The sequence below is a fragment of the Fukomys damarensis genome, unplaced genomic scaffold (genome assembly GCF_012274545.1).
Source record: "Fukomys damarensis isolate Sample0158 unplaced genomic scaffold, DMR_v1.0_HiC HiC_scaffold_25, whole genome shotgun sequence".
Lineage (NCBI taxonomy): Eukaryota > Metazoa > Chordata > Mammalia > Rodentia > Bathyergidae > Fukomys > Fukomys damarensis.
Genome location: NW_022900937.1, coordinates 5,512,915 through 5,523,813, shown reverse-complemented (window position 1 = coordinate 5,523,813; position 10,899 = coordinate 5,512,915). Strand labels below are relative to the sequence as shown.

Here is a 10,899-nt window from a genome sequence, read left to right as displayed (position 1 = left end):
GTAAGTGGAAGGCGTGGGTTTTCTGTAACTGATCTAAATCACACTTTGAGTTCACCTCGGCTTCCGTTCTGGGCGGAGGAGGCGGGCCAGGGCAGAGAGTCCTCAGCAGCACCGACGTTACCTTCTCAGGCTTCTTGTGCTCCGTAGCTGGTTGAGCGGTGGCGCCGTTCTCAGCATGATGACGAGGGACAGTGGGAACGAACGCAGGGTGTGTTCTGGAACAGAGTTCCTAGGATCTCTTTATCGTATGAATTTGCACGATACAGAGGATCAATGATGGCTTTTGGGGGCAGGGCTGGGTACTGAGCATTAAACCCAGGGAATTTGCACTGAGGTTCATTCGAGCCTTTTAAAATCAATCAATCAATCAATCTATCTATCTATCTATAATGAAAATCCGACGATAGGGCCGTGAAGTCACTGAATAGCCCATAACAAGTACCTACGGGCCGGCCCATGCTCGGTGTTGGATCCCTCATCTTGCCACTGATTAGTTCATAGCCACACTCAGCTATTTTTCTCCAAGGCCCCACTTCGAGTCAGAACAGCACATGGAAAAAGCCGCAGGAGTTACAGCAGCAGCCACACCTGAGCCGGTTCTGTGCCTGCTGCGGACCACCTCTCCCGCCGCTCCGACCCAGCCTCTGCACAGCCAGTATGGACGGTATGACCTCTCCGGGCCCTCCATGAAAAGTCCCCAACTCCAGCGTCCCTGGTGCACATAAGTAAGAGGCAGCCACATTTAGGCATTTCACTGACCTAGAAGTGACACGTTCTCTCCACCTTTACATATATAAGCAGGAAAGCCCTGCTTTACTCTGAACACACAAAATCCTATCTACTTCCTGCCCCAACTGTCATCTTATTTCAGTGTATTATTACAACCCCTTTTTTTTCATCTAGTTCTTTGGTTTTTCATCTAGAATTCAAGTTCCATGAGACACTATAATTGTACCCAAGCTGTTTTATTTTTTTTCTGTCAAATGCACCATTTGATGGAGCAACTGTTTGTATTTCGTATGAGGGAAGAGCCAGACAATTGCCATCTTGAACACCTATTTGACTGCTTTTGTCCCTTCCATTAAGGTTTCCCTTCCAGGCAGTCACAGAGTGAACTCTCAATGGTTCCGTTACCTGTAGTGATCAATAAAGTGTCAGGGAAGCCCCAGGCCAACATATTGATGAGAATTACTCAACAGCATTCATTGACAGCATTAGCTTCTTTCTTGAAAAATTATTCATTTCTATTTTAAACATTGAAAATTACATATTTAAAGGTATGGAAAAATGATAATTTTTTTTTCTGGTAACCAAAGTGTTATAGGCCCACCGTAAAATAGTTAAAGGATATACAATGCACAAAGTAGAAAGTGTTACTTTTCAATAATCCCACCTTTAAGAGATAATCAGATTTGTCTCTGATGTGTACACTTTTGGAATTTTAATACATACTTAAGTACCCATGGCATATACTTATGAAAATGTGGCATTACCAGTTTGTAAATTTATGTGGTTATCCTTCCTTGTCAGTATATGTAGATATGTTATTATTTTAACAATTTAAAAATATGGCTTACATGGCTTCTCTGCTCAGATATATATTTATATATATACATTTTTTTGGTACCGAGAATCAAACTCCAGTCCTTGTACTTGTGAGGCAGGTGGTGGAACCACTGAACTAAATCCCCGGCCCTCCTCTACTCTTTTAAACTAGCTGTCAGCTGATACACAATGAAGTGGTTTCCAGATTTTTTTTATAGGGAAACAAACAGATAATACAACGTACATATATGTTTCTACATTTATGAAACTATTTCTTTGGGAAATTCTTAGAATTTCTAAATCTGAAGTTATCAATACCTTAACTTTGAATTTTTAAAACAACAGATATTTCCAAATTGCTTTCAATGTGGTTTCACTAAATTACACTCACATCTCCTAAACTGGTCTGTTTCCTTTATAAGAATCATCATTAACTGGGTGTGGTGGTGCACGCCTGTAATTCCAGCACTCAAGAACCTGAGGTATGAGGATTGCGGTGAGTTTGAGTGCAGCCTGGACTACATAGTGAGTTCAAGACCAGCCTGAACTAAAAGCCGGGCGTGGTGGTGCATGCCTGTAATGCCAGCACTCGGGAGACTGAGGCAGGGGGATCACTGTGAATTCGAGACCAGCCTGAGCTACATGGTGAGTTCCAGGGCAGTCTCAACTACATACAACTACATAGTGAGACCCTGTCTTAAAAAAGAAAGAAAGAAAGAAAGAAAGCAAAAAAGACCAGCCTGAACTACATAGCAAGACGCTGTCTCAAAAAAAAAAAATCATTAATTTTTATCTTTTTGAGAAAAATATCTCAGTTTGAATTTATAATTTTCTCAGTAGCAGTCAATGTAGCATTTTAATATGTTTTTGATTATTTGCATTTTTCTGTGAATTAAATTTATGGCATTTGCTCTTTTTTATTCTAAGTAGTTATTTTATATATTGAATTGCAACATTGTAATTTATGGCAATTACATAAGTAGCACATATTAATCATAATATTAAGTACCAGTTCACTGTTCCTCTAATCTCTTTTTTACACTATTTTTTTGTGGATGCTAAGTAGTTGATTTTTTTTACAGCACTGGGGATTGAACTCAGGACCTTGTGCTTGCAAGGCAAGTGTGGTGCCACTGAGTTAAATCCCCAGCCCAAGTAGTTGAATTTATGAGTACCTTTTTTTTTAATTTCACACTTTTTCCATTTTTATGTCAGGCCTACATAGAATTTTCCATCTCAATTACAAATGTATACTTCCCCCTATTATTTTATTTCATTTGTATTTGTCTACGGTTTCATATTTAAGATGCAAATGATCCTTTGTACATATTTATTTCACAGTAAATCATAAACACCCAAGTAACACAATGGCAGACCACGTACCATGATGATAAGGAAGAGTTATGATGAAAAGCTATGTAAGAGAACCAAGACAATACTTCCAGAGGGGAAAATAAGTGTAAATTTCCAAAACAAGTGCTAAGTTAATATATACCGTCTAATATTTATGAGGCTAAAAGGACTTTTTGTTCGGATGCCCTGCTGAGTAATGTGTGGGGTGACTGCCGGCCCAGTACTGGGAGGACGGCCCTACAAATACCCAAGGAAGTCTTTGCAGGAGGCTTCCAAACTCAAATCTTCCTCATTTCTTCCAAATCAGCTCCTCTCGCCTCTCCACGGCGCAGATGTAATTTAGGGCTGGGAATATAGTGAACATCTCCCCAACACCAGGGGGCGCCAAAGGGAGAGCAAACAAGAGGAAAGGGATGCTTGCTTTGGGGTTTTTTGTTTTTTGTTTTTTTGCTTTTTTTGCATTTCAGTCAAACTTATTTTGGTCTAGCTTTAGATATAGTCGTTATTTGAGCCAATAAATCCAGTTACTTAAGTTAGTTTCTGTTAGTGACACCCAAAGGCGCCCTAGGCGTACCCTTGTCCTCTCCTGAGCTGTGTGCGAATCTTGTGCTTCTCTGTCTGGCGCTGTCCTCCTGGGATTCGGGTTGTCAGTTAACTTGGATTGAGGCAGAGGGCTAGGGCAGACTGGCTGGAGCAAGTGCCAGGTGGTACCACTTATCTGGTACACCCTGTGACTTTTTCGAGGGTATTTCTTGGCAAAAGAGTTCAGAAAAACAGATCAGACTTTTGAGGGGACAGTGGAGTCCAGAGCCCCATTGTGTACGTGTGTCTCTGTGTGTGTGTCTGTGTGTGTGTGTGTGTGTGTGTGCGTGTGTTGGACTCTGAGTACAAAAGGCAGCTGAACTAACCAGCAAACCGACCAACCTCATCTTCAACTGGGTGACAGCCCCTGCCTGTGAACCCCCAGAGAGGCCTCACATCCCCTCCTGTCCTGCGATGCAAGGGTTTTGCCACCTGGGTTACTTTTTCATGTTAATTTGTCAATTTAGGGGTAAATTTTAGCTTCCTGTCCAATGAGAGGAAACTGAACTTCAGTTTCACAAAAGAGACTTTGAAAAATCAAATCCATATCACTAACGTTGTATACTTTATGCGTAAACATGTCAGCCTGTGTTAGCAAAGGGTAAGAACTATTTCTTTTTAGAACCACTGCAAAATAAATTAGCAATGATTTCTTAAGAGCATGAAACATCTAATCAGTGTTCAAGTTTTCAGTCATCTCAGATATATCGTAATTTTGAGTCCTTTTGAGTCAGGGTTCAAATAAGGTTATAAAACTCGGTTAATATAATATGTAAGTGTCTTTAAATCTTTAGTTTGCCTTCTACAACTTGTGTTTTCTTATTATTCTTTTGGGAAATAGAACAGTTCCTTGTTATCCTGATTGCTGATATAATTTCACATGTTTCTGTATCATCTATATTTAAACCATGTTTACACCAAATGCTTTTTGAGTGGCAAATTTTGTCCTTTCCACAGGAAGACATAATTTCCCGTGTATCTCTGTTTGTGCTGTTAGCAGTTGTTGAAGTTCGAAGCCTAAATCTAGAGGGCATTTTTATTTTATTAGGAAAATGTTAAACTACTAAAGAACACAAACATGGACCCACAGTCATCATAGCTCATGGAAACATTCATCATTTACTTTTCTATTAACATTAGCAAAAGGAAAGTTGCCATTGTTATTTTTTTTTTCCAGCCTGTGACTTTCTATCGGGTCAGCTATATGGACTGCTGACCCTCTGTGGGTCACAACATCACAATTCGGACAGTCACTCCTGCTGTGCTGCTGTCTGGGGAGGACCTACTGGTCTCACCAGGGCTCAGAGGCCTTTAGTATTCCTGGGCTTCAGAGCAGCAGGAGGTGCGCCTGATGGGCTGGGAATTTAGCTCAGTGGTGCTGCCGCCTGCCTCACAAGTGCAGGGACCCAAGTTAGGTACCTTAAAAAATAAAATTTAAAAAAAAAGAAGGGCACTGGAGGCTGGAGTCCAATGCAGGGAGAGAGGATGAATCCTGTGCCCGAACAGAAGGCTGAAGAGCTGTATTTTCAAGATGGACATAAAAAGATAGAAAGCAAACTCGTTCCGTGAGAGAAGAGGCGATCTTCATTAAAGCATGATTTTTTTAAAAGTAGAAAATATAAAAAGTAGAAGAGACTGAGCCACGATGCTCTGCCTGTCCTGTGTTGTGTACTTACTGTGCCAAAGAAACCAGCAACTCTGAACATGAAAACCAGAGGTTGAAGGTAGGAAGATTTTGAGAATAAAAAAGACAGAGAGATTGGTAATAAGCCTGAAGTAAGAAAGCAAGAGGCAAACTACGATTCAACTTCCTTGGGAAGGAGTTTGCAGTATCTAGCAAGTAATTCAAACATTAATACCTTTTAACCCAGTTATTCTACTTCTCAGAGGTTACCCTCGGAAATCCTGCATTTGAAAAAGTTGTTCAACATCTGGATTAAAAGTACAAAAATCAGAAACAACTGCTCCATGTGCGAACGCATGTTCCACAAAAAGGGGCAAGCAAGAGGAAGAGATGAGGCACAAAGGAGTTTTTCCTCTTTTTCCTTCTCTCAGCCAATCCTTCCCTGCCACTGTTTTTCATTTCTGTCATTTAAAAAACTGAATGCAGAATGTTCAGATGAAGGGTGCCTGTAGCCATAAATATACACAAAGTCACTCATAAAACATCACTGGTTGAGCAAATTAATGTTTCCAGAATCCTATTTTAATTTGCTGAAAGACGTGAGTAGTAAGAGAAGAACAAATTCTATGTTAAACTTACAATAAAAAGGGGATCTCTGAATTCTAACTTGAGACAGCTAGTTCTGTATATAACTGTCCCTCCCATGTGCCATAGAATATGCTCATTACACATTTATCATTAAAAATAGTTGCCAGGCTATAGAGTTGGTTTTTTTTTGGTTTTTTTTTGGTACCAGGAATTGAACTTGGGACCTTGTGCTTGCAAGGCAGGTGGTATCACTACTGAGCTAAGTCCCTGGCCCTTATAAAGTATGGTTTTATGTGCGTATAGAAATGTATATACAGAGACATTTTGAGAAGATGCTTGGGAAGATACTTGAAAAGAAACTATTCTATCTAGCTTTGGAATTACTAAGAATTCTAATTACTTTTTATAGATTTTCAATACTTCAATAATAAATGTGTCTCATTTCATAATTATAAGAAAAATCACAGTAACTTTCAGGGGCAGTGCTTGGGGGAGTAAAACCCACTCATGTTTAACAGGCTTCACCTTTGGTCTTTGGCTTGTAAGTGATAAGTCAAAGCTAAATACAAGGAATGCTGGCTGCCTACCTCACAAAGGGAAATCATGGATAAAGTAGATAAATATTTAAGGAATACATGAAACTTTAATACAGCACTGAATATGTGTGCTTGCACTCAAAATTTCAAATATTTTTCTATCTTCCATTTTGAGAAAACTTTTTAAAAATAGCATGCATTGTGAATTATAAATGTTCACCTTTGGATGAACCCTATGAGATTCCCATAATGAATAATGGCAGTTGAATTATTATTGGTTTGAGAACTATTTTTTTTTTTAATCAGAGTTGCAGGCAGGTATAGATTAGTATTTTTCAGTGACAATAATCTTTATTTTGTCAATAATTTTGCTTAGAAATTGCCTCTTAACATCTGTCTTTGTCAGTGTCGATATCCGTTGTGATTTTTAAAGTAAATTTCTAGCATTTTAAGCGCATTTCTGTTCCCTCCTAGGAAGAGAGAGCCATGTGGTCAGTGTGGATATGATTTATTTGTTAAAGATCATAGTGATAACTCTATTATATTATTATTAATGTCACTTATAATTGCATATTATTAATGTCACCTATAGAGAACACTACAGAGAAAATGAAAGGCATTTTTAGGAAATCTTCAGACTTTTTGTGGAGATAAGCTAGAGACACCCAGAAAGAGTTAACATATTTTAAATCACCTTAGACCATACCTGAATAAGATAACAGTTAAGAGATTGATCACCCTTCCCTTCTCCAGTAGCACTGTTAAGTTTTTATGGAAAATGATGCTTACCAGGAGGGAACACAGCCAATCTGCTCCAAAGAAGTCCTCAGTTGTCTTTGCTTCCTGATGCATGAAGGACAGCAGGAAATGATGAGGGAAGAGACCAGAAAGGCATAATAGTAAATTGCGTATTCCTGATGCACAATTTTCAGGATAATATAAAATTCTGGAACCTTCGTGCAAGACAATTTATGGAAAATGATGGAAAGTAAAACCTCGTTATGGTCTGGACCCCATTTAATTTTGATTGATCATCTGTCGTAGTTTGAAAAAAAAAAATGTGACCAATACCACTAAGGTGACAGCACTTCTCAGATGTCAGCAAGGTCAGTGTGAATCCAGTTCATTCTGCTATGTCCTCACTAGCTGAGGTCACTCTGGCAACCCCCGATGAAGTCAGAATTCTGAGAAACGACTGTCTACAATTTGCCGGGGAGTGGGGTCAACAGCTTGCACAGGATACATGTTTTAACTTGTCCCAGTGCTTTCTGGTTTTCTTTGATTCAGAACAAATGATTTAAATGACATGTGCAATTTCTTGAAACTAAAATCAAAGCAATTCTCAGTAGACGCAGTACGACTCGACTCCGGTGCCTCGATACACGTTGGTTAGTTCACTCTCCCCCTCTGGTGACACGATCTAGACCATCACACACATTTCTGTCTGCCCTTGAACAGCCCCACTTCCGGCCTCTGCTCCCAGACGCACACAGCCATACCTCTCACATAATTATATGCTCTTTGGCCACTGAAGGGTCAAGAGTCCTTTGGTCTAGACCCAGTTTCTTTCCCTCAGTAAGAGGTGAAAGCTGCTATTACATCATCCTTCCAAGGTTTGATGAAAGAGCATCCTTGACCTGTCAGCTTATGGAACTTCCCTGTATAAGACTCCTCTTTGGGAGCTGGTCGTGGTGACGCACACCTTTGATCCCAGCACTTGAGAGGCTGAGACAGGAGGATCGCTGTGAGTTCAAGACCAGCAAGGGCTACACAGTGAGTTCCAGGTCAGTCTCAACTACATAGTAAGACCCTGTCTCAAAACAAAACAAAACAAAACACTCCTCTTTGGGGACAGATAGAGTCTCAGTTCAGAGTAGTTGACCTGTTCCTCCACCCTGGCTTTAAATGGTCTCGTCAGGCAGATAGTTAGACTCTAGTGGGTCTGAGGGGAAATGGGGGTGGGTGTCAAATAGCATGTGTCGGCGGGTAAGAAAGTTTTCACTATATGAGACGTTCATAACCATTTCTTGGGTCTCAGCCCTGTGTGACCCCACAGACCACAGGGACATGGGGTGCACTGTCCTCCCGATAGCCAGCCAGCTGGTTGTCCACCTCAGGAACATGGCACACAGCATTCCTGGCTGCTACAGCCCACAGCCCACAGACATCAGGTGAGGAAATGCTCTTTAAAGGCCCTCCCACCTTGGGCTGGGACCTGGTTTAAATTAAAAGCTTATCATCGTTTGTGAGTTTCTATGTGACGACTGAATTCTTTATCGGGTGCACGAAGAACTGAGGACCAAGGAAGTGAGAGGCCAGGTCCTCAACGTGTCAGGATCTGGCTTCTCAGCACCAGGCAATAGACTATTCCATTTCAAAAGTCTCCCATTTTCGTTGATTACTCTTATTCTAAAAAATCTTTTCTTTTCAGTTCTGGATTCCCAGATCCTCATAGGCCCACCCGCAAATGGTGTGAACCTCTTACTTATGCATCATTTATACCAAGTAATAGTCGGACAAGACTTGACACACATTAAACCAAGCAGCATATTTGTTTTTAGTGTATCTCTGGTTGCCCTGGGTCACTCCTAATCTGCATATGTATTACCACTAGAAAAGAAGAAACTGCCAGAACTTCCATTCTGGCAACTTTTCCAAAGATCCCTGTTGCACCTGCTGACTTTGCGCACACCTGAATGAACTCTGCGAGCTGATCTCGGGCCCCTCCTCCTCCTGACTCAATGGCCTGGCGCTCTGAATGAGATGCTATGTTTGCCATCTACTTGCAAACCCAGGCCCCCCACTCTGCCTCAGACCTGAAAAATAGGTTTAGCCCCTGAACTTTGGCAAAGAGACTTGTTCAAAGTGAGCAGTTTGCCTTGCAGCATCTGGCCATGTTAGGCCACACCTTGGCCATGAATGCAAGGAGAAATTGTTTTCTAGGTCACCAACACATTGCAGCAGGGAGAGCAGTTCAGGCACCGGGAGGCCCGGACTCCAGTCCTCAACTGGCAACTAACCAAGCGCGTGACCTCTCTCAAGCAGTTTCCCAAAATGCTAAACTTGTAGGTTAAAGATGAAAATCTAGTTCAACTGCCACTTGTTCACAATCAGGCATTGTTTTCTTTTGGAATCAACCGCTCAGGGACCACAGAAAGGCCGCGTGTAAGTGACCCTCTTAGACACGAAGAACGTGTTCTTTGATAGACGAGCACGGACTAGTCTGGTGGGCTGGAGTCTCCTCTCTGCTCTCTCCCAGCTGCTCCAGAGTGCAGATGCATCTTTCAGCCTCAGTTCTACAATGGTGAGGCAGCAATTAACACAGATTCGGCAGTACAGCTGCGACTCCGGGGCGTCCCTGCACTCTCCTGAATCTGGTCAACACCCCAGGGCCAACCCCAATCCTTTGTTCTAAGGTCCTGGGCCTGCCTTGGGAAATTTCAGGCCCAAGCCCACGCACGAGTACCTGACTCTCCAGCGCCTTTCTTCACCCCTGGAGCTCTTTGAGGGTTCACACCTGTGGACTGCGCCAGGGCATCCCATTATGACAGAGTGAGTTACGGGAAAGGACATGCGCAGTAGACACCCTGTCAATCGCGTGGTCAGTCTGCTCCGGAAGACCCAATGGGAGGCGCCCTGGACAAGGAACCCCATTTTGAATTCTTAAACCCAGCACACTCAGCGCTCTGCCCCAGGCGCTCTGAGCGGCCCATGGCCTAATGAAACTTCGTTAAACATCACCGCTTTTCCTCACCATTGTGTGCCGCGTCCAATTCTTTGTCACACACCAGAACCTCAAATGCGCCCCAAACCCCATCACCATGGTAACAGAATAATAATACGGTGGCCCTTGACTTACGAAGTCGATCGGTTCCCGAGGGCTGGTTGTAACTCAAGTTGGTTGAAAGTCCATAGACCTGAGATCTGGACGTTTACCTGGGTTCACACTATGGCTGACAAGAGGCAGATGAATTTTCACCGACCTAATGAACTCAGGTGTTCCTGCGTCAGGTGGGTTGAACTTGGGGTCCACTGCGTTTCCTAGAAGCACTGCTTGTGCGATCCTCAGAACACGCAAATACCACGCACACGCAGCTGCGTAATAAGCAGCACTTAACGCTCCTCTCCTTGCCCGTGGGAAGAATTTGAGATGGTATTTGGCCTGGTTAACCAAGGGGGAAGGTAAGGGCTACAAAGAAGCTATTAACTGCTAAGTTACTGAAAAAAATCAAACAGAAACATTTAGGTAAAAAGGAAACTTTCCCTGACTCTCCTCTAATCCCACTGTCCCTATTTGTGTCTGTCCAAAGTTTTTCCTCTGTGAAATTATATAAACATAAATATAATTGATCTTATGAAAGGTACCTCATGAAACACATTAGAGGTAGAGATCTGAGTGATAAGGGCGAGGGACTATGAATATCTGAGTGGTTTAATAAGAAAACGGTAGGCTGTGGAAGAAAGGGAAGATTTAGTGGGGCTAAAGTGGAAAGATGCCTCCACGCCGGTCCATTTCTTTCCATAGACTTCTCTGGGTATTGAATTCATTTGAATATTCTTCACAACATCCTAAAAGAAATAAGTAGAGCTTCAGAACTCAAAACCATTATGCAGATATTCATGTTGTGTGGACTAGGTGAAGTTAGCGATGTGTCATCTCATTTGCAGGAA

General features: G+C 42.0%; 1 long non-coding RNA gene across 2 annotated transcripts; it reads right to left on the bottom strand.

Moving 5' to 3' along the window:
- Positions 1-1,057: 1,057 nt before the first annotated feature.
- On the bottom strand, positions 1,058-10,505 carry LOC104874514. Of its 2 annotated transcripts, none has more exons than XR_002025958.2 (3): positions 10,088-10,505; positions 7,018-7,071; positions 1,058-1,134 (listed from the first exon to the last, which is right to left on the bottom strand). It is a non-coding gene; the product is annotated as an uncharacterized LOC104874514 (long non-coding RNA). The 2 variants fall into 2 exon arrangements; XR_783755.1 differs by lacking the exon at positions 10,088-10,505 and adding an exon at positions 9,695-10,036.
- Between the last annotated feature and the right edge of the window lie 394 nt (positions 10,506-10,899).